The sequence below is a fragment of the Rhinatrema bivittatum genome, unplaced genomic scaffold (assembly GCF_901001135.1).
Source record: "Rhinatrema bivittatum unplaced genomic scaffold, aRhiBiv1.1, whole genome shotgun sequence".
NCBI lineage: Eukaryota > Metazoa > Chordata > Amphibia > Gymnophiona > Rhinatrematidae > Rhinatrema > Rhinatrema bivittatum.
Window position 1 is genome coordinate 36,501 of NW_021820759.1, and position 22,282 is coordinate 58,782.

The window sequence follows — 22,282 nt, forward strand, 5'->3', positions numbered from 1 at the left end:
CCAGATTTTCAGGACAGGTTGATCCAATTCCATCGGTTTTACCTCATTGCATGCTGGAATTTATTCTGATTTCTGTATTGCATTCTCTAAGAAAATCAAGACTATAAGTATTGGTTTGCAGGGGAATAAAACCAGGACAGGATCAAATTCTCTGCTTAACTTTCTGGGTTCTTCACTCAGAATTTCCTCTATATCTTTCCAAGCTACTGATTGCCTATGCTCCAATCTGTACTGTAGGCTCCTCTCAGCACGGCCTTTTACACTTGCTGTCTCCCTTGATTATCAGACTTGATTGTACCAGACTTGATTTTGTCTATTAAGCTCCATGTTTTAGGAATAGCTTGTCTTTTGATACTCAGAACTTAATTTGGCAAAGCAGTGAAAACCTGTTTTTTTCACTCAGGCTTATGACATATGATTATGTTAGCAGATTTAATTCTTTGTAGGTTGTGGATTAATAGTTAAGTAGTTGTTTAATTTATTTGATAAATCACATTTCTTACATTCAAAATCAATGTGATGAACAATAAAATAATTGAGGTAGTACCCATGTGCTGGTGCCTTGGGCTACTGATTCCACTCTTCGTGCCACTTTGCCCTACTCTTGGTGTCCTGGAGTGCTTTTCTTCTGCTGCTGATCCCTACCTGGATATTTCATTAAAAGTGAATAGAAAACCCCAATGCTAGTCCCCCAAATTAGGAAGCATTGCTTCTCCTTTAACTTTAAGGACAAAGAATAAACAAATGACATAAAGAAATGATTTTTTTTTTCATTTGAACCAATCAAAACAGATCATGGAGGCAAATGAACCAAAATAAACTAAATAGATAGATATAGATAGATAGATAGATAGATAAAATAGATAGATATAGATATATACACATACATACACACACACACACACACACACACACATATAGACATCTGTGGCAAACCCTCCCAGTCTGGCCACCAGATGTCACTGTCCCTGTCATTAGAACACACTTTGTAAAGAGCCATCCACACCCCTCAGACCCTCCCTCCTGGAAAGTCTGGATTGGATGCTTGAACACTAGTATTTAGAATATCCAAACAAAGAGAGGAAACAATTTGATTTCTCAACAATCACTAGCAAAAAAAAAAAGATTTAACAAATAGGGACAACGTCATCAGACTTTAGTGCTACACTTTTAATCCACTGTCTCTCGCCATGCAATGGGCCGCAAACAGCATCAGCTGCTTAAAAGCACTGTAATGTAATCACTTGACGTTGTACCCCAACCTTTAACCACCCATTTACCTGTCTCCTCAACCCAATTTTCACATACCAACAATAATTTTTCTATTTTTATTAAACTAACATATTTTATATTAAAAAATACTTAGCTCCCACTGTAGCGTTCCAAACACTGCCCCAACACGAACCATGTTTCGGCTGTCTCCAGCCTGGAGACTGTGGATCGCCCACATTTTTCTTTTCTAAAAACCACACCTGCTTGTTTCGTTTCGGAGGAAAACAACTTTTTTGAGGTTCACCCGGATTATCATTATCATCTCCCGATGAATCTGATAATGAACTCGACACCTCCAAAGACCCCGTCTTCCTACTCTTGTTCCTAGTGAGGTTAGGGTTCATCCAAAAATAAACTGCACCCCGGGAGTAATCTTTCTCATCCCTTACAAATTTATCATACTTCATTTGTTTAACTTGGATAGCAAAAGGTTTTAGAAAAGAAAAATGTGGGCGATCCACCCACAACTGGGATAGTCCAGCGATTGTGACCGGTGACTCGGTCACAACCAGACACTTTTCAACAGTAATTAATTTGTCAACAGTGGGACTTACTTCAACACAGGTTGGGGTCTTAGAAAAAGGTCTCTCTTTTGTGCCAACAGTTAGTTTCGATAGATTTGAAATTGAGAAATGCATACAGCGTTTCATCAGACAACTTTGGTTGCGAGTGTATTTTGCCAGACAAACTAATGTACAAGTTGATCCATCCATTGTAAGTCCGAGATCCACTTGGAATCCACCTGGTAATCTAGATCCGGTTATTAGCACTTTCCGGGATCTGGTTTTAAAAGATCTTGGAGAATGCAGATCTTTCCAGTGGAGTTTAATCGATGGTTACAGCTCTCTTGTTGTTAAAGATAATAAGCATGGGTAAAGGAGGTGTCTGGATTACATGCTGATATGAGATGTCCCCTGATGAAGGCTGGAGACAGCCGAAACATGGTCCGTGTTGGGGCAGTGTTTGGAACGCTACAGTGGGAGCTAAGTATTTTTTTAATATAAAATATGTCAGTTTAATAAAAATAGAAAAATTATTGTTGGTATGTGAAAATTGGGTTGAGATGGGTAATGGGTGGTTAAAGGTTGGGGTACAACGTCAAGTTGTACAGTAGCCTGTGTGATCTAGACAGTGTTACTGCATTATCCAGCATGGGATGAAATGATCACATTGCTTAGTTTATATCTCTGGGGTTTGAGCTGACAACTAGAAAAGTTGCGGTGTGTATTCAAATGATGCTGTCGCTGTACAACTAAGAAGGAACAACTTGCGCATAAAGGCTATAGACAGAGCAGGAGTATAAACTTTGCGGCATCAGCCCTGCTGGCTACACAGCAACCTTGGATCGGCTTCCAATTTGCTTTCTGGTTCCGTCTCAGTTGGGCTGTCCAGCTGTCAATCTATGGGATTCGTACCCATGAAACTACTGAAGGATAGTTTGCCAAGGAGGATGTTTCCTTCTGCCTCTTCTTCCTCCACCTCCTCCTGATTTGCATCCTTTCCTGTTGTTGATGCACCTTTTACTGAGGTACTGGTGGATTCTCCTGCTGAGCCTTTGTCTGCTCTTCCTGCAGAGTTGCCAGCTCCTGTACCTCCTCTTCCTCCTCTTCTTCCTGGCTTGTCACTGCTGCAGCTGTCTGTTCAGAATGCTGCCTGTTTCTACCTGGGTCCTGAGTGCTGGGTCCTGTGAAAAGAAACAGAATCGTATATGTTTCTATAATGAGAAAGGACCTTCACATATGGTATAATTGTTTTTTATATTATTAAGCAATAATATGAATAGCTGATAGCATATGTCACATGGGGCCTCCTCTCCTGACCCCCACACTACTATGCAACATGTAGTTGCCACCTCACAATCGGTGTCCAGTTCTTCTGGCATGTTTTCAAATATATTAGGACCCAGTTGCTCTCTCAGCCACTCCTCCCTCGAAGTCAGAGTTATTGGGTAGAGAGCTCCTCCTCCAGTCTCCTGCTGATACTCTTTTATTTTTGTGATCTTCTCCTTTAGCTATGCCTTTAAGTCAAGGTATCTATGGGAAACTTGATCAACAATTCTTGGGCATGCCACTGTGCTTGGTGAGCTTGTCCCCAATCCTTTGCCAGATGTCTTTTTAGAGGCCTTTAATATCTTGGCTGCCAGCATTCCAAACAAGCTGTTGTAATTTGCCAAAGCCCTCTATTAGCAGTTCATTCTCATCATGTGAGAACTTTTAGGCAGGTATCCACTGTTTGCCCTTAACTTGGCTGGCTGCTGATGGGTTTGCTAATTCTTGTGAAGCAAAGGGTCTATTCCTCCCTTTCTGGGCCTCTCTCCCACATCTCACTCCCTTCCCTTCCTCCCCCTTCTCTAGCACCTGTTCTGTCCAATGGTGCTCCTGCTCACTAAGCTCGCTCAGCCTTCTCTGCCGTTCTCCTCTCACCAGACTCTCTTGACTTCTGTTCAACACCTCCCTCCTCCCACTATTTCTGCCCAACCTCCTTCACTCTAATCCTCTGCCACTCTCCTCTGCTACCATTCTCCCCTTTAGCTCTCTGGCTCTCCTGCTTCCTCTTCGGTTCTATTCCTTTCTCCCTCCTCGCCTGACTCCCCTCATTATCTTTCCTGTCCACACTCAGCGTTCTCACACACCCCTATTACTTACCATCCTCATTCTTTGCACAACACATACACTGCCATATCACATTCTAAACACAGAAGAACACACAGAGAAAAAGACAGACACAACAAACACACACTCTCCTTTCACACACAGGCAGAGGCTCTAGACAATAGGAAAGGGAAAGAGATATGAATGCAAATAGATAGCAGACAAAGCCCTCAGGTAAACAATTAAATCCTCTCTCCTCCCTCTCTCTTAGCCAACTACTATATCTCCTTACACTCCTTTCATGCCTCAACAACCCTCAAAGGACCAGCTGTAGGAAGCTGGGTTTTATAGTCCAGAAAATGAACACATGATGCGATTAAATATCTCAGCATGCAATGTGATATTTGCTTGGGCATGCGATGCAGTATTTTATTGCAGAGCATGCTGCAATATTTTCCTTATTATACTAACTATGCCCACTTTTTTATCACATGAAGTTTTGATTAAATAATGTGCGATCATTTTTTTTTTTAAACATAGCTAAGTAAATAAATCCTCTAACTTAGGAAATCAACTTTTTAAAAATATTTACCCCATACAGTATATAGTAAATGACTGCAGATAAAAACCAAAATGAACCCTCCAGTCTGCCCAGCAGGTTGTCCTGTGAGAAGCAGGTTGCAATAGTCTAAGTGGGAGGAGATGAGAGAGTGGATAAGAGTTCTGGTAGTAGTGTTTTCAGAAAGGAAAGGATTGATTTTGACAATGTTATAAAGAAAGAAATAATACATTTTAGCAGTGTTTTGATTATGCATATAGAAGGAGAGAGAAGAGTCGAAGAGGACTCCAAGATTATGGGCCGATTGGACCGGGATGATGACCATGTTATCCACAGAAACAGAGAAGAGGGGAGGTGGGCTTTGGGGGGGGGGGGGGGGGGGGGGGCGGGGAGATAAGGAGCTCCGTCTTGGCCATGTTGCATTTAAGATGGTGGCCGGACACCCAGGCAGCAATGTGAGACAGGCAGGCCATGATCCGGGATTGGATTACTGCCTGAATTTCTAGTGTACAAAGGTAGATCTGGGAGTCAGAAGCATAAAAATGATCTTGAAAACCATGATAGGAAATCAGAGCACCGAGGGAATTAGTATATAGTGAGAAGAAAAGAGGGCACAGGATGGAGCCCTGAGGCACACCAGTAGATAGTGGGATAGCAGTAGAAGAGGAACCACCAGAGGAAACACTAAAAGTGTGATGGGAGAGGTAAGAAAAGAACTAAGGACAGAATCCCAAAATCCAAGCAAGGACAGAGTATCATGGAGTAGAAGGTGATCAAGACTGTCAAAAGCAGCAGACTGGTCAAGGAGGATAAGGACAGAATAAAGACCTTTGACTTTAGCCATAAGCAGGTCATTGGAAACTTTGGCAAGGGCTGTTTCAACTGAATGCAGAGGGTGAATACCAGACTGGAGCGGATTAAGAATGGCTTGAGATGTAAGAACGTCAAGACAGTGACTGTGAACAGCACATTTAAGTAGTTTGGAGGCAAAAGGGAGAACTATAGGATGATAGTTGGCCAGACAGGTAGGATCCAGTGAGGGTTTTTTTTAAGGAGTGGTATGGTTACATCACTTTTGAAGGCAGCAGGAACAGTAGCAATGGAGAGTGACAGATAGAAGGGATGACTGCAGTAAAGATAGAGCTGAGGAATTGGGTGGGGACAGGGTCAGAGGAACAAGTTGTGAGCTTGGAGGACGAGAGAAGACGAGCAGTTTCCTCCACTGTGACTTTAGGAAAGGAGGATAAAGTGGCGAAGGCTAGGGGAAAGGTAGAGAAAGAAGTGGGGGAGAGGCAGGTAAAGGTGAAATAATTGAGAACTCAAGACTAATTTTGTGAATCTTGTCATGGAATTAGTCAGCCATAGTCTGTGCAGCAAGAGAAGGGGAGGAGGGGGGCGAGGGAAGTTTGAGGAAGGAATTGAGAGTGACAAAGAGAGAACAAGTATTGGATGTAAGAAAGTTTGTCAGATGGACATAGTAATCTTGGTTGGCAAGTGCAATAGTATACTGGAAAGTGGTCAGCATGAAGTTGAAGTGTATGAAGTCTGCATGGGCATGGGATTTTAGCCATAGCCATTCTGCAGGGCAGGCGAGGAGAGCCAAGGCTGAGGTTTAGTGCACCTTACAGGATGGGTAAGAGGAGGGACAAGAGTGTCTAAGGCTGAAGAGAGTATAGTGTTGTAAGAAGAAACTGCTTCATCAACAGATTCAGACAAAGTTGTGGAGGAAAGGAAAGATGAAACAGCAGTGGAAAAGATGCAAGGGCCAACAGCTTGGATATTCCTGAAGGTGTAAGTGGTGACTAGACGAGTCTATGGAGGAGGAGGGTGACTTAATGTGAAAGTTATCAGGTGATGGTTTGAGATTGGAAGAACTGAGGTGGTGAAATCTGAGAGAAAGCAGTTTGGAAGCAAAGTCTAGGTCAAGGCAGTGGCCATGCTGATGAGCAGAGGTGACAGAGCTGAGTCGGAGATCAAATGAAGAAGTTAAAGAAAGGAATTTTGAGGCATAAGAGTTAGAGGGGTCATCAACATAGAGGTTAAAGTCACCAAAGATAAGGGAATGGAAAGATGGGTCAATGAAGAATGAAAGTCAGGAATCAAAATCAGTGAGAAAGGAGGAGGGAGATTTATCAGGGGGTCGATAGATGACAACTACCCAGAGAGATAGTAGAATGACTAGACAGATGGAATGGGCTTCAAAGGAAGAAAAAGAGTGGGATTGAGGTGGGAGAGGGGGTTGAAATCTTCAGGAGAGGGAAAGCAGCAGTCCAACACCGAGGGAGATGTGTGGGAGAAAAGATAACCTCCATAACAGAGAGCAGCAACTGAAGCAGTGTCCTCAGGGGAAAGTCAGGTCTCCATTAAGGCAAGGAGATGAAAAGAACAAGAGATGAAAAGGTCATGAATAAATGCAAGCTTCTTGAAGATAGTTTGAATTCCAAAGGGAGCACAAGAAAGGAAGATAAGAAGGAGGAAGAAGGGGAAAAGTGATAATATTGGAGGGGATATGGCTTGATATGGGACGATGGATTGAACATTAGGGATGTGAATCGTTTTTTGACGATTTAAAATATCGTCCGATATATTTTAAATCGTCAAAAATCGTTAGGGCCACGATACAATACCAATTCCCCCGATTTATCTTCAAAAAATTGTAAATCGGGGGAAGGGGGAGGGCAGGAAAACCGGCACACTAAAACCCCCTAAAACCCACCCCGACCCTTTAAATTAAATCCCCCACCCTCCCGAACCCCCCCCCAAATGCATTAAATTACCTGGGAGTCCTCCGTAGCGGCGGTCCGTGGCTAAATTGGGGGAAGGGGGAGAGCACGAAAACCGGCACACTAGATCGTGAGGTCTTCAGCCGGCGCCATTTTTCAAAATGGCCGCCGCAAAATGGCGGCAGCCATAGACGAAAACGATTCGACGCAAGAGGTCGTTCCGGACACCCGCTGGACTTTTGGCAAGTCTTGAGGGGGTCAGGAGGCCCCCCCAAGCTGGCCAAAAGTTCCTGGGGGTCCAGCGGGGGTCAAGGAGCGATTTCCTGCCGCGAATCGTTTTCCGTACGGAAAATGGCGCCGGCAGGAGATCGACTGCAGGAGGTCGTTCAGCGAGGTCCGGAAATCTCGCGAGGGTTCCGGACCTCGCTGAACGACCTCCTGCAGTCGATCTCCTGCCGGCGCCATTGTCCGTACGGACAATGGCGCCGGCCATACGCGTATGGCTGGTGCCATTTTCCGTACGGAAAACGATTCGCGGCAGGAAATCGCTCCTTGACCCCCGCTGGACCCCCAGGAACTTTTGGCCAGCTTGGGGGGGCCTCCTGACCCCCACAAGACTTGCCAAAAGTCCAGCGGGGGTCCGGAACGACCTCTTGCGTCGAATCGTTTTCGTCTATGGCCGCTGCCATTTTGCGGCGGCCATTTTGAAAAATGGCGCCGGCTGAAGACCTCACGATCTAGTGTGCCGGTTTTCGTGCTCTCCCCCTTCCCCCGATTTAGCCACGGACCGCCGCTACGGAGGACTCCCAGGTAATTTAATGCATTTGGGGGGGGGGTTCGAGAGGGTGGGGGATTTAATTTAAAGGGTCGGGGTGGGTTTTAGGGGGTTTTAGTGTTCCGCTGGACCACCAGGTAATTTAAGGCATTTGGGGGGGGGGATTTAATTTAAAGGGTCGGGGGTGGGTTTTAGGGGGTTTTAGTGTGCCGGCTCACGATTTTAACGATTATGACGATACTTTACACACACAACGGCAACAATACGATTCCCTCCCCCTCCCAGCCGAAATCGATCGTTAAGACGATCGAGGACACGATTCACATCTCTATTGAACATTGCCTTGTGTTTTCAGCGTCGTTCAAAGGTGGCTGCAATCACTATTACTCATTTTGTGTGCTGCCGCCCTCTCTCCCTTGGGGGAACTCATGGCTGTGGCTAGCCGCTTCTGACGCACATGGCCCCACTCCAGGATTCTCCAGGGCGGCGAGGACGCTGCTGACTGCCATGTCTCTTCTGGGCCTTCCTAAACACATACGCACTACATGGCCCTCCCTTAAGGATGCCAGGGCAGGTATCTCAGGAGCATCTCCTCCTGATGACATCACTAGCCCTGGATTCTTAAGCACCATCGGGGCCTGGCCCTAATCAACTTGGTAACGAGTTCCTTCCTTACAGTATTCTGCTGATCTTTCCTCGGATTTTGGTTCCTGGTTCCTGCTCCTTGGGCATGAGACACTCTCAGGTATCCGCTCCTCGGGGGCCTTGCTCCTATCTCTGGCTATCCACTCCTCAGAGGGCCCTGCGCCTTGGACGCTGCCTGCCAGCTTCCCCGCTCCTCGTGGTTGCTTCTGGAACTACTCTACTCGTGGAGACTCTACATTGGTGTATCCCGCTCTGCGGGCCATTGCCTTACTACTCTGCTTCGTGGAGACTCAGCATTGGCGTACCCTGCTCTGTGGACCATTGCTTTACTACTCTGCCTCGTGGAGATTCAACGTAGGCCCGCCCTTCAGGCCATTGCCTTACTACTCTGCTTTGTGGAGACTCAGCATTGGTGTAACCCACTCTGCGGGCCATTGCCTTACATCTGTGACTGTGCCGTGCTCCCCGCTCCTTGGACAGCACACTGTGTACCTCAGTGACTGTGCCGCACTCCCCCGCTCCTCGGGGTAGTGCCTTGAGTATTTCAGTGACTACGGTTTCGCTCCCCACTCCTCGGGGTAGCGTCCTGCTTCACCTCAGAGACTGTACCCGCATTTCCCCGCTCTTTGGGGTAGTGCTCACGTCATATGCCAGAGACCTCTGGGTTTCCCCGCTCCTCAGGTAAGGCCCACGTCATTCCTCGGTGCTGACTCACTCTGTGGCTCCGCCCCCCTGGGTTTCCTCTCTCAGCATTCCTTCATACTCTGCCTTGCATTCCCCGCTCCTCAGGGCCTGCTCGGTACTTCACTACTAGGGGGACTTATCCTGGCTATTGTATCCTCACCCCACTCTCCTGCTCTCTCTGTACTGCCTGGGCTGTGTTACCTGTTGCTACAGATCTCGCCTCCCGGCGGTGAGGCCCAGTGGGGCTTCTCCCCATGGGCAGTACCATCTCTCACCTTGGGCCAAGGGCTCACTAACTCACGAATCCTAACACCTTGAAGGGCAAGAACAGGGATTGATATCCCCAGCTGAAAGTAAAAGGAGGAGCAGGAGAATACAGAGAAATAGGCAGAAGTGTGCCGACAGCGACAGCGATGAGATGGTATCTGGGATAGTGGAAAAGGCAGGATAAGGGGAAGAAAACTTTGAATTTCAAGAGCAGTGGACATGCAGATAACAGAATGGCAGGTGAGGTAGAGAATGTAGGGATAGGGGAGGGTGAACTTGATAGTAGTTGTGGTTTGCAGCAAGGAATAAGATTAGGGAGGATTAGCAACAGGAATAGAAAATATGTTGGAAACAAGGGGAATAAGAAGAGGCCTGCAACCACTTTAAAACATGAGTGTGGTGTTCTAAATGGAAAATCTCAAATATACTTGATGAATCTAATTTAGATTAACTATATGATTATTATGATAGCTATTAAAGAAAGCTAAATCCAGGGCTGGGTGAGAGAGACTTAAAGACCCAGAGACAGCAAGAGTCCAAGATTAAACAAGGGCTGGATTGTCTCTTTTTCTTTGCTCACTCCTGTTAAAAGTCAGAGCGCACAACTGCACTCCCACTCCCACAGAGAGTCTCACAGTTCAGCTGCTTACAGCCAGTCTATTGTATACAAAAATATTTATATAGTTTTTTTTTTCCATCAGAGGGAGATTTGCAAACATATTTCCTCCATTTGCAAACATATTTCCTCCATTTGTTTAACCAATAAAGAAATTTGTAAAATCAGATAAGGCTTTCAGTGGCTCGAAATAATGCTAAGCTAGTAGCGTATTGCATGTAAGAAATATAAATGATAGAATGATGGTAATCATTGAACATTTTCATTAGTTCTCGGGAGTGCAATGTAGGAAAATGATTACAGATAGCAATATTATTCCAAAAGCCATCACTGTTAGCTTGAAATATCGCATGGGTACAGAAAATATCATAGCAAATAAAACACTGCCAAATTAAACAGTCTTTGAATTGAGGGTAGAAAACTGTGTCTGTAAAGCTCATGGCTATAGTAATAGTCCATAAAATGATTATGATAAATTATTCAGAAAGAAAACACAATGCAGCTGATTTGAGTTGAAAAATAGTTGATTGTTGCGTAGTTTTCACATCAGGAGTTATAATTCCGTATTGAGTTTTCTGTTAATGAAGAAACAGATATTATTCACAATAGGCATTCATTCATGCAGATTGTAGGAAATCAGGAATATGTACTATATACCAAATTAAAGAGCTCCCTATCTTGCCTTCATGTTTGTGTGAAAGTATATTGCAAATGTGGAATTCTATTAAGGGGTTCTCGTGACATTAGAAACCATGATGTTATCATGTATACATAAATGAATTTTGCTTTATCAGAATAGAAATTGTAGAAACTGAACTCTTATGGACCTGGCATCTGTGTCTTGCTCATTAGGGGCTTCTAGCTTAATTGAATTTGCCTTCTTCTAGGGCTACAGCACCATCTACTCACAACTACCCAGGTATTGTTCATTATTTTTAACTCCTTCTGTTCTAGCTCAGCCACGGCAGCAGTAATCCTCTGGCCAAGAAGGATGGATAACAGTTCCCTCCAGAACCTGGCACTGCTCTATTTAGTTCTACTGTGGACCCTTAGTCCGGAAGTTACTCACCGAGGAATGGTCCTGATGAACTCCTCTCCGGAAGGTGGAGCAGAATAGTCTAGGGCAGCGGTTCTCAACCGGTGTGTCGCGACACACCAGTGTGTTGCCAAGTCACAGTTTTTTGTTCATAAAATATATGTACATATGCTTTTAAAACAGTAGAAGGATGCACTTTTAAAGCATTGCAGATATTCTCATGTAAGGAAACATACCTGTGTATGTTAGAAGGTACACATATATGGGGAATGGGTATTTCGGTGTGTGAACCTAAGATGTGCGCAGAAATACTGAAGTGACCTGGTGTACGCTGAGGCCCCTCTGCCGAGAAACTTTAATTCCACTTTGGATGGTGTGTAAGTTAAAAATGAAAGAAAACTAGGCAGGTGAGCATGTTTTTAAGGCTTAAGGCTAACTGGGGGAAGTGGAGGCTATTGAACTAGGTGGGTTTGGAGGACTTGTCTCTTAGCTGGGTGAACTCGGGACAAAGTGTCACCCTGTACCCCTTTTAAAATCCCCCAGTTTATGCGGTAGAAGCGGCATTTGTACATACACGTGTGTGCTCACTTAGGGGCGGATTTTAAAAGGCCCGCGTGCGCCGGCGCGCCTATTTTGCATAGGCCGCCGGCGCGCGTAAAGCCCCGGGACGCGCGTAAGTCCCGGAGCTTTCGAAAAGGGGAGGGAGGGGGCGTGTCCGGGGCGTTCCCGAAACGACGCGGCGTTTCGGGGGCGTGCCCAGGCATTTCGGGGGCATGCCCGGGGGCGTGGTGCCGGCCCTGGGGCATGGTCGAGGCCTCTGGACCAGCCCCCGGGACCGGAGGATGGAGCGGGGCTGCCAGCGACGCGCGCAAAGTTACGCCTGCGGCGTAACTTTGCTGACAAAGGTAAGGGGGGGGTTTAGATAGGGCCGGGGGGGGGGGGGGGGGGGTTAGGTAGGGGAAGGGAGGGGAAGGTGGGGGGAGGGCGAAGAAAAGTTCCCTCCGAGGCCGCTCCGATTTCGGAGCGGCCTCGGAGGGAACATGCAGCTCGCGCTGGGCTCGGCGTGCGCAGGTTGCACAAATGTGCACCCCCTTGTGCGCGCCGACCCCGGATTTTATAAGATACGCGCGGCTATGCGTGTATCTTATAAAATCCAGCGTACTTTTGTTCGCGCCTGGTGCGCGAACAAAAGTACGCGCTCGCGTAGTTTTTAAAAATCTGCCCCTTAACATTTTGGAAATACATGCGCAAAACCAGGCTATTTTCTAATATACGTGCATATGTGCGCACATGGTATAAAATGGCCACATACCTGGGCGCGGCTCAACATATGCACGCAAATGTGCACACGCTCACCGACTTGAGAGTTACTATCCCTGAGTATTTCTCTGGAATCAATATGGTTTGTGATTGAAGGATGGGGCAAGCCACTCACTGGGCATATTTCTTAGCTGTTTCAACAAATGTCATCCCTTTTTCCACCAAAGTTTTGGCTCAGGAATCCTTCATATCAGTTAATACTAAGATAACTGAGAATTTAGAAGCTAAAACAGGGAAATTACAAGATGAATACTGTTTGTTCAAAGATAATATATACCCACATAATAAGCTGAGCAATCAGGAATATTATAAAAATTTGAGAATAATTAATTTTACGAAGTCTGAAAAAATCTCACCTACTGAAATGTTTAAGAAGTATGTGCTGTGCATTTTAAAAATTAAGCCAGAAGCTATGTCTCCATTAGCTAAGCTTTTTTTTTTGTTTGTATCTGACTTTACCTAAAAAAGAGTCTTCTGGGCAAAAGTTGCAATCCTTCCCTGTTGTGCCTAATAATATGAACCATTTCGCTTTTCTTGAAAGTTCAGTTGTATCTTTTGTTATTCATGCAACTTTAATAGTTTTTTGCTGGAACCAGATTGTGACTGGATTTAGAAACTATTTTTTAAGCATAGGCAGGACTCGCGGGGACAGATTTAAGATTTTGCTGCCTCTAATGCTTTCAGTTCCCCACCTCGCCTAAGGATCTGTTACAGGGATTGCAGAGGGCTGTTCTCTGCTGAATGAGATTCAGCAGAGCTGGAAGGCAGCAAATCTTAGCCAGCCTGCTGCCTCTAAATGTTTTCTGTCCTAGGCACAAGTATAATGGGTGCCTATAGACAAATTCAGTGCTGGGCAGGAGCTATTTTTGAATTGTAAGGGGAGGATTTTTCCTATGTGGCTAAAAAAAACTCATAAGTGTAGGAGGCAATTTTTTATTTACTTTCTTGGTGATAAACATGTGCCTCACCCTTTCTCTTCTCCTAGGGTTGTAGTATACATTGGGAATTTAAAGGGTCATTCTTTATTTTGTGATTGGCCATACAAATTAGGGGAAGGGGAATAGGGGTAGATTTTAAAAGAAGCGCGATCAGCCTACTTTTGCTTGCGCATCAGACTCAAGCAAAAGTACGCTGGATTTTAGTAGATACGCGCGGAGCCGCGCGTATCCACTAAAATCCCGGATCGGCGCGTGCAAGGCTATCGATTTTGTATAGCCTGCGCGCGCCGAGCCGCGCTGCCTCCCCCCGTTCCCTCCAAGGCCGCTCCGAAATCGGAGCGGCCTCGGAGGGAACTTTCCTTTGCCCTCCCCTCACCTTACCCTCCCTTCCCCTACCTAACCCACCCACCCGGCCCTGTCTACACCCCCCCCTTACCTTTGTCGGGGGATTTACGCCTCCCGGAGGGAGACGTAAATCCCCGCGCGCCAGCGGGCCTGCTGCGCGCCGGGCCGCGACCTGGGGGCGGGTACGGAGGGCGCGGCCACGCCCCCGGGCCGTAGCCATGCCCCCGTACCCGCCCCCAAAATGCTGCCGACACGCCCCCAGAACGCCGCGACGACTGGGCCCGCCCCCCGACATGCCCCCGACACGCCCCCCTCCGAGAACCCCGGGACTTACGCGAGTCCCGGGGCTCTGCGCGCGCCGGGAGGCCTATGTAAAATAGGCTTCCCGGCGCGCAGGGCCCTGCTCGCGTAAATCCGCCCCGGTTTTGGGCGGATTTACGCGAGCAGGGCTCTGAAAATCCGCCCCATAGTGTGGGCAGGGGCGGATTGGCCTATCGGGGGATCGCTCTTGTCACGTGGTCTGCCAAGCGCGGCTATGACAGTGGTAGCTCCGGGGCCGGCCGGGGTGGGGAATCCCCGGGCCGGTTGTCAGCGAGAATCCGCCCCTGAGTGTGGGCAGGGTTATGGCCTGGCAGCGCTGCTGGCAATAATGTTTACCACATTATCCTTGGCAGAATTGCGGGAAATAATACCAGCTTTTCCCATGGCACAATGGGGGTGATACTGTGCAGCACAGCCGCACTGTGGCGGGCAAAACCACACCGCCATGGTGTGGCCAGCTGCCCATTATCACCCGCCCCCCCCCCCCCCCTGCCCCTAGGGGCAAGATAGCTGCTTCCTGCCTAATCCTCCTGTAATAGAAATGATAGTGTGGCAACTCAGGTCATGTTCTGTTTGCTTTCTTGCTTTTCTTATGATGTTTGTATCATGTGAATTTACTGTGTCTTTGTAAGCTCTATCTCATATTGGAGGACTTTTTTTGTGAAGAAAGAATGTTTATTTTTTTCTTTGCTTTTGTAAATTTCAATTCTGTAAACTTTTCTTAAACAAGTGTATGATGAGAATTAAAAAAAAATATATATAAGCAAACTGACTTGAAGGATTTTTTTTCAAGTGTTTGCCCAAAATGTAAAGGTTTTTACGAATTTACACATTTATTTTATTATTTATTTATTTATTTAAAATCTTTTCTATACTGCCTAAACAATTTTGGTAGGTCTAAGCAGTTTACAAGGATAATGTACATCATCGTAAGTAAATAAAAATATAAAACAATATATTAAAATATGAAAATTCAATAGTAAAAATAAAAGATAAGAGTTTAGAGATGATAGACTATAACATTGTACTACATAAAAGTATAGGAAAAAAACTTTTATGCCTGAGGATTGGTAAATACAATTGAGCAGAAGAATGTTTTTGCAGCCTTTTTGAGTTCTTTTGCATTTGATAGGAGCCGGATCGAGTTTGGTATTGAATTCCAAAATATGGGACCTCCTACAGAGAAGGCATGTTTTCTGGTTAGTCGACTAACTGTCTTAATATTTGGAACCTGCAAGTAGTTTTTATCAATGGATCACAGATAACATGGAGGTTGACATAAACATGAGGAGCATAGCCAAACTATCGACGGGTAATGTATTAGGTTGTAAATAATTGATAATACCTTATATTGGATATGCTGATGGATTGGAAGCCAGTGAAGCTGTTGAAGAACAGGGGTAATCTGATCTCTATGGTTTGTATTAGTGAGAAGATGAGCATCAGAATTCTGGACTAATTGAAGAGGGTGTAGGGCGGAGTCCGGGAGATCTATATAAAGTGAATTGCAATAATCCAAGCCTGTTAAGATTAAGGCTTGTAATACAAAGTGGAAATTTTTGGGGTATAGGAGAGGTTTTAATCTTTTAGTAGGTGTATTTTGTAGAAAGAACCTTTTTCCACTGATGAGATGTTAGCAGCCATTGACGGGTTGGAATCAAATATTATACCTAAGTTACGTGCCTGACTCAAAATGGGTATGGTGACTTTTTCAAAAGTAAATTCTGAGGGGGGAGGGGCTTAAGATGAATTGGGAATGGTGGATAAGTGTATTTTTTCGGTTTTAGCAGCATTCAATTTGAGCCGAGTCAAAACCATGGACAATAGAGTCAAAGGATAAGAGTAGAAGAGATTCAGTGCTACGTCCTTTATGAAAACTGTGTTGATTTGGGTGAAGAATATTGTTATCGTCTATGTATTCATTTAACTGGTGAAGGACTACGGATTTAATTGTCTTAGCTAGAGTAGTTAAAGATGCAATTGGATGGTAATTTGAAAGGTCCATAGGATCTGTTAATTTCTTTTTGGAGATGGGTAGAATTGAGTTTGGTTTAAAGGTATTTGGAAGGGTTCCAGAGGTAAGGGATAAATTGACTAATTGGGCTAGTGCAGGAGAGATAAATTCTCAAATCTCCTTTAGTAATTGTCCTGGGCAAGGATTGTATGTATTGGATACCTTCATTTTTGTAAGGATGTGGGCTACAGTGGAAGAGTCCTATATATATTGACATGTATATTAGACATGATAGATTTTACTTTGACTCTTACCAGGTTGATTTGACTGGGAAAAGGGAAAGGTTGGCTGCATATTTGGGTCTAATTATTTTGGGTTCCATATTCCATAGGATGTTTAGTGGACAAGTTATCCAGCTAAGGTTAGCCAGATAATTGCCCTGAATATTCAATGGAATAAATGTCTCACTGAATATCCCCAATTAAAGTTATACAACTAACCATAGCCACATAAAACACGATTAAAAAACAAAATAATAGATGCACATGTGTGCTGCGGAAGCTCTTGCAAATGGTCTGTAAACATGCAGCAGGTTGATAAAGTTGATATAAATCGAGCTGATAAAATGAAATTAAATAAATCAGTCTTCCTTATAAGGCAGGCACAGCAGAATTTAATCCAATAGTAAATCAGGAGTGAAAATTTCAACTCAGTCCTCCAACATGGGATCGTGTTTCTCCAAGGCTGCATCGGGAGGGTCGGCTTACATCAGAAGCACTTGAAATGTTTGTCATCAAAAACACATTAACGGGTGTTCTAAAATGAAAAATAAAAATAAATAAGGCATTACAAGTGCAGACTAAGAAGATGGCAACAGAAGAATAAAAACAGAGATACACACCATATTTGAAAAATAATTTAAATTACATATACACAAGTCATTCAAATGGAGATTGTAAAGCACTGAAAAGAAATATGAAATATGAACAGAATATTAAGGAAAGGTTTGAGGGAAAGGAATAGAAATGAGACACAATTTATGGTATTGAAAGCGGGACTTGTAAATAGGCATGGTTCATTAAAAGCCACACTAGGTAGTTTAACAAACAAAAGATTAAAAATTAGGGATGTGAATCGTGTGCCCGATCGTCTTAACGATCGGGTTCGGCTGGAGGGAGAAAGAAATCTGATCGGTGGTGATGTGAATCGGAATCAGTTCCGATTCACATCGTTAATTTTTTTTTAGTGAGGCCCGACCCTTTAAAATTGACCCCTTACCTTCCCCCACCCTCCCGAACCCCCCCAAAACTGTTTACGAGTACCTGGTGATCCAGTGGGGGCGCGGGGCCCGATCTCACGTTCTCGGGCCATCGGCGCCATTTTGTTTGCCACTCAAAAATGGCGCCGATGGTCTGATAAAAAAAAACCCCACCCGACCCTTTAAAAATGACCCCTTAGCTTCCCCCACCCTCCCAAGCCCCCCAAAAATTTTAAAATTACCTGGTGGTCTAGTGGTGGTCCCGGGAGCGATCTCCCGTTCTCGGGCCGTCGGCTGCCACTCATAAAGATGGCGCCGATGGCCCTTTGCCCTTACCATGTGACAGGGTATCCATGCCATTGGCCGGCCCTTGTCACATGGTAGGAGCACTGGATGTCCGGCGCCATCTTTACGATGGCGGCGCCCACATGAGTGAACATATAAAACTGTGCACACATGTACGTGCAGCCAGGCTATTTTATAATATGCATGCATATACGTGCGTATGTTATCAAATGGATGCATCTCTGTATACAATTAACTGCATACTAGCTATATGCTTTGAACCTACTCTTTGTACAGCTGCAGCAAAGGGTCAAAACTATACATGTACATTTGAAAATACAATTTCATATGCATAGTTTACTCTTCATATCGGGTCCTTACTGGAAAACGAAAATGTGATCGTATAACGCCTGTCTTAGAGAGCCTGAATTGGTTGCCCATTCAAAAAGAGTTCACTAAAATGTTCTAACACTGATTCATAAAATCTTACATGATGGTAACACTTCTTGGCTGGGCACAAGATTACATTCTATACTCCTCAGCACTCACTACATTCTGGGGTAGATTTTAAAAGAAGCGCGATCAGCCTACTTTTGCTTGCGCATCAGACTCAAGCAAAAGTACGCTGGATTTTAGTAGATACGCGCGCAGCCGCGCGTATCCACTAAAATCCTGGATTGGCGCGCGCAAGGCTATCGATTTTGTATAGCCTGCGCGCGCCGAGCCGCGCTGCCTCCCCCCCGTTCCCTCCAAGGCCGCTCCGAAATCGGAGCGGCCTCGGAGGGAACTTTCCTTTGCCCTCCCCTCACCTTACCCTCCCTTCCCCTACCTAACCCACCCACCCGGCCCTGTCTACACCCCCCCCTTACCTTTGTCGGGGGATTTACGCCTCCCGGAGGGAGACGTAAATCCCCGCGCGCCAGCGGGCCTGCTGCGCGCCGGGCCGCGACCTGGGGGGTGGGTACGGAGGGCGCGGCCACGCCCCCGGGCCGTAGCCACGCCCCGTACCCGCCCCCAAAACGCTGTCGACACGCCCCCGCAACGCCGCGCGCTCCGGCCCCGCCCCCCGACACGCCCCCCTCCGAGAACCCCGGGACGTACGCGAGTCCCGGGGCTCTGCGCACGCCGGGAGGCCTATGTAAAATAGGCTTCCCGGCGCGCAGGGCCCTGCTCGCGTAAATCCGCCCGGTTTTGGGCGGATTTACGCGAGCAGGGCTCTGAAAATCCGCCCCTCTATGAATAAAGGCCTTTTTTTGTATGTTCTACTATGTACTAAGCATATCTGGGCAAAGATCAGAAGAGCCCCATCTCAGTTGCTGATCCTATTTTATGGAATACAATGCCAGATAATTTGTGGTTGGAGATAGAAAGAAAAAAAATTAAAAAATTAAAGATCCGGCTGTTTAGGAAAGCTTTTAATATCTCAACTGAAAAATAACTTTTGGTTATTTAAAGTTGATAGGAGAATTTTAAAACTTGCTTCCAGTAACCAGTATATTGATTTTATGTCTGGTAATCTGTGGATTGGTAGAATACAAATTGGCAAAATACTCCAATAGTCAAGCAAATAAATAAATAAATAAAGGTTTTATTACTTTATTGTTTTAGGTCAGAGTTTGAGGCTTTTATTAACTGTTTATTAGAGACTAAGGGCCAGATTTTAAAAATGTTACGCGCGAAACCAGTCTTACGCGTGCTGGGCCTATTTTCAAAAGGCCTGGCGATGCCCGTAAAGCCCAGGGACGTGTGTAAGTCCCGGGGCTTTACTAAAGGGGCAGGGCGGGGCAGGGGTGGGGCCAGAGACCTCCGACAGAGCGGTCATTTGCTGCTGTGTCGGAGGATCACGTGCCGGCAGGCTGCCAGCGTGCGCAATCTGCACCTGCCCAGAGGCAGGCACAAAAGGTAAGACAAAGGTCAGGGAGGGGGTTAGAGTAGGCTTGGGGGGAAAGGTTAGGGGAAGGGGTGAGGTCAGGCTAGGGGGGGGAGGTCAGGAATGGGGGAAGGCAGTGTGGCTCGGCACACACAATTGTGCACTCCCTTGCGCGCGCCGACCCCTGATTTTATAACATGCAAGTGTCTGCGCGCACATGTTATAAAATTGGGCGTACATGTGTGTGTGCCAGGTGGCGCGCGCGGACATGTACACCTGCGTGTACCTTTGAAAATCTACTCCTATGTCTGGAGATGCCTGTTGTGTGCTTTCATTCTTATTTTTATGTTTTTATATTTATCTATGTTTTAATGTTGTATGTTATTAAAAATGGTTATTATAAATGTTTTTATATTGTAAACCACTTTGATCATTAGAGTATGCGGTATATAAGTAATTTAAAAATAAATAAATATGCCCCTGACAATGCCTTTTTTCAATGTTTTCATTTATTTCAAACTGTTTTCAACAAATATATGCACTGTGAAAGTGTATGTGCATATCTTTTTATCCTCTCTGAAGAAGAGGACTCAGAACATAAGTCCAGGATCCTAGCTGAGCTAGCCTGATTCGAGCTGGCACATCAGTCTGGTCTCAGCATGCAGCATCACCCTTCAGAGCAGAGTACAATGCATGCTTATTGTCTGAATTTGTTCTGCACTCATAGACTTCTTACTGATTTGTGTAATGTCCTTGCTTATCATTCTCTTTCCTCATTCTATGCCCTTTTATTCCCTTCCCACCTTATTTTAATGCTGAGAGAGAGAAAAAAAACCCTCTCTGGTGGCACAGTAAGCTCAATGCATCATTAAAGGTTTCTTATTAAGGAAAACAGGCAATTCTCTTTACTACTGTTTAAAGGATTAAAAGACAATTCAAGTGAAGATTAATAGCATCTACATTTCAGAGGAGATTTTCTCATCAGAAACTTTTTATAATTCTATGCTAATTCAATCACCTTTCTATGTGCTACTCTTTAGCCAACATATGCGCTTTTATGAATAATCGCAGGAGATAGATGTTCTGTAGCATTCAGGAACATTGATATTATCCCCTGATCTGATTATTACTACTTCAAAGCCTTCACAGTGAATCATTTCTTTTCATCTAGTTGATGCACATTTTCAATTGTAAAATAATTTTACAAATGCTTGCCTAAATAAATGTGTTAAAATAGAAGCATCAGAAAGATAAGAACAGCACATTTTACTTTCACACATTTGAGCAAACTGACTGTAATAGCGAGCCTTGATTACAATGAGTGCACTCATTGCACCCTGTACCTATTAAGTCATACCATGTTCATTACAATCTAGGTCAACCAGGAGGCAATTTGTAGAAGAGACAGTGTTTTTCTGCACCATTCTGTCTTTTTTTGTGCAGGTATATTGTTGTTGAATTCGCAAGAATTAATTTTACGCTCTTTCCATTTAGTGAACATAACAATTCATCGGTAAGGATATCATTACCATACTGTATAACATGTTTTATCTAATGATGTTACACAAATGGTTGCAATTACAGCACTTTGGATTTATAATGATTTACTGGTTTCCATATTTCCTTAAATTCTCAAAGGGATACATTTTCAAAGAGTTGCAGATGTAAAAATTAATTTATATACACGTAAGTAACCTGTACTCACATAATAGTTATTTAAAAAACTTTGAAAGTGTACCAGTAATTAAATTTCATGCGCCCATATACCTGCAGTCTATATGCATTCTGGGGCGGGGCCAACAGTTACGTATGCATGCAAATGTGCGCCCGTAAGCTGGTTTGAAAATTACCATCCCTGTCTGTTATATATTTTGACTGTAACAGCCTCTTATTTTAATGTCAAATATAATGCATTAAAGATTATGAGCCATGTATTTTTAGGGAGCAACTATGCTAATTATTAAGGATATATCTTAATAGTTAAGGAAGTATCCATCTATTTCTTATTAAGGCAGAAATTGTTTATTTAATTTCAATTAATTTCCACATTATCGATATATCCTTCAACTTTCCCCATAAATATGTGAGAATGTCTCTATCTCTGTCTAGAAAAACAAACATTTATTATCTTCCTGAACATTGAGTTTAGGGTGTCTAACTAGTATCCAAACCAGTCCATGAACAATAAAATACAGTATGGGGCGGATTTTCAGAGCCCTGCTCGCGTAAATCCGCCCAAAACCGGGCGGATTTATGCGAGCAGGGCCCTGCGCGCCGGGAAGCCTATTTTACATAGGCCTCCCGGCGCGCGCAGAGCCCCGGGACTCGCGTAAGTCCCGGGGTTCTCGGAGGGGGGCGTGTCGGGGGCGTGTCGGGGGCGGGCCCGGTCGTCGCGGCGTTCCGGGGGCGTGTCGGCAGCGTTTTGGGGGCGGGTACGGGGCGTGGCTACGGCCCGGGGGCGTGGCCGCGCCCTCCGTACCCGCCCCCAGGTCGCGGCCCGGCGCGCAGCAGGCCCGCTGGCGCGCGGGGATTTACGTCTCCCTCCGGGAGGCGTAAATCCCCCGACAAAGGTAAGGGGGGGGTGTAGACAGGGCCGGGTGGGTGGGTTAGGTAGGGGAAGGGAGGGTAAGGTGAGGGGAGGGCAAAGGAAAGTTCCCTCCGAGGCCGCTCCGATTTCGGAGCGGCCTTGGAGGGAACGGGGGGAGGCAGCGCGGCTCGGCGCGCGCAGGCTATACAAAATCGATAGCCTTGCGCGCGCCGATCCAGGATTTTAGTGGATACGCGCGGCTCCGCGCGTATCTACTAAAATCCAGCGTACTTTTG